The following is a 2,444-nucleotide window of genomic DNA, read 5'->3' on the forward strand; positions in this document are numbered from 1 at the left end:
AAACCCAGCAAAACAAAACTCTGTTGGTGGGAAACTCTTAAGGTCACCACCATCCTCCTCCCCATTTCTTTTTCAGAAAAAATGTGTCTTGCGGTGGGTTTGGAGATGAGATATGTTGAAATGCACTTGAAAAAACCAGTGGAAAAATTTATTTCACAGCGAAGTATGAACAGGTCCTTTACAAAATAATCACCCAAGATCAGAACAGACATGCAAATAGAAGGATCAATGAGACCAATAAAGCCAGGGCTGAGTGTCTGGTAGAACAGAGGGAAAGAGGCAGAAACAGGAGAGATTAGGAATTGGATGCTCAGAGAGCTGAGTGTCTGGTGAAACAGAGGGAAAGGGACAAAAGCAGGAGACATTCATGAATTGGATGCTCATGTAAATACAAATGGACTTAAACAAGTTTTGCGTAAATTGAACTACGGGTTACCGAGGTACTCAGTTTTTTCAGGTACCTTTATAAATACTTTGAAAGTAAGGTACCATTAAAATGTGAACACAAACGGAATAACACCAGTTTCGTGTAAATCAGACCATGGATTCTTGAGATACACGATTTTTGGGGGTACCTTGAACTTTTGCTGACCCAATGGGTCACGGGTAGTCTAGTTTCCTTTAAATTTCATCCTGCCACCTAAAATAATGAAGACATACTAGATAATGTGGTTCTAGACATCCCCTAAAAATCTAAAAAAGACAGGATGGTCTTTTATCATAGGTCTGCTGAATCAAGTTTGACCTTGGGCTAAATGATAATCACATTCTTCTCATTTACCTTCATCTATATCACCTGAAAATATAGAAGTTGCATGACAATTTCAATGGTGAAAAGATGACCAAATATATAAACTTATCCAGAACACTGGATTATTTTAAAAGGACTTTCAGAAACAATAAGCTCAGTCTGTAGCTAGGCATCAATCAGTTGGTTGTACTTCCAGTCATGGTCTTTTTGTCTTTTTATTTTTCCTTCTCTTTTTTTTTTTTTTTTACCTCTCTCATAGTTCACTTTTTATCAGTTTATGGCAATAGGCATTTCTTCCTATTGCCATTCAGAGCCCAAACCTCCAGCAAATAAACTCTCTCTCCTAGATGTAGGTAAATGGATCGATAAGTGGATACATACATACATCTCATTTATAAATATATCATATATATATATATATATATATATATATATATATGATGAACTCTCCCATCAAAGATGATGAGTGTTCATGCACAAATGACTGGGTTATAGTGATCAACTGTATGTGCTGTACATTAGCTCACTCCCTCCATTAGATCACCATTGCCTGAACATGCGCATAGTGTACCATATGTCAGGTGTTGAAGTGATAATGTTAGATGAAGTATTTTGCTCAAGAATACAACACACCACTTGGTCTAGGAATTGAAGCTACGATCTCATGATTGCGAGTACAACACCCTAACCACTAGGCTATGCATCCTCACTATATATATATATATATATACATACATACATGCACAAAGAGAGAGGTGGGGTGAATTTACCTAGTAGTTTGATTATATGGACATACAGCCCACTTCCTTCTGTATACTAATGACCTATTTGTTGTTACTACTAACAATGACACACTCCATTCCAACATCAATAATACCTTCCATGATTCCCCATTAATCCTCTGCAAACAGGTGTCAGTCATATGCTATTTTGACAACTCACACCTGGAAAATACTGTTTTCGATGAATACAGACCTAGAAAACCTCTTGCTATGACAACATAGCAGTCTTAGTTACGCTTACACTGTACATTTAACACTATCACTACACACATCAAGAAGACTGTCTTGTACCACAATCTCACTAAACATTGCCAATAGACAATTTAACCCGTTTGTTACCATATTTCTATAGACATACACTGTTTTTGTTTCAAATAGTTTTTAAATTAATGAAGGACTTGGGGAAAATATTATTAATCCTCTCGGGTCATGGCCTCTCTGTCTAACATTTCCTTCCAGCTGGGCGAAAAAATAAATAGTTGCATACACAGCTCAAGACCTGGGATGAGATGGTGAAGCACAATTTTCAAACGTCAGGCCTCATAGAGGCAATGACAAGTAACCAAGACCTTTGGAGATATGCTGTGCTTGAGAAGAGCCAGCAAGCCAAGTGAGATCATAGTGCCACATAACTGGCCCATTTAAGAGTACCCTTCAATCGTCGGGCAATATGCTGTGCTTGAGAAGATCTGTCAAGTCAAGTAAAATTGTTGCCATGGTCGATGCCAGTACCACCTGACTGGCACCCGTGCTGGTGGCATGTAAAAAGTACCATACGAGTGTGGTCGATGCCATTGCTGCCTGACTGGCCCCCGTGCTGGTGACACATAAAAAGTACCCACTACACTCTTGGAGTAGTTGGTGTTAGGAAGGGTATCCAGCTATAGAAACCTTGCCGGATCAGATTGGAG

At 38.7% G+C, this 2,444-nt stretch overlaps 1 protein-coding gene across 2 annotated transcripts in view; it reads left to right on the forward strand.

Annotated features, from left to right (window-relative positions):
- The window catches only part of LOC106881683 (tetraspanin-13), a 112,056-nt gene that overhangs the window by 62,141 nt on the left and 47,471 nt on the right, over positions 1 to 2,444 (forward strand). The gene's annotated exons all lie outside the window — the stretch shown is intronic.

Source organism: Octopus bimaculoides, chromosome 17 (genome assembly GCF_001194135.2).
Source record: "Octopus bimaculoides isolate UCB-OBI-ISO-001 chromosome 17, ASM119413v2, whole genome shotgun sequence".
In the NCBI taxonomy this organism is placed as follows: domain Eukaryota; kingdom Metazoa; phylum Mollusca; class Cephalopoda; order Octopoda; family Octopodidae; genus Octopus; species Octopus bimaculoides.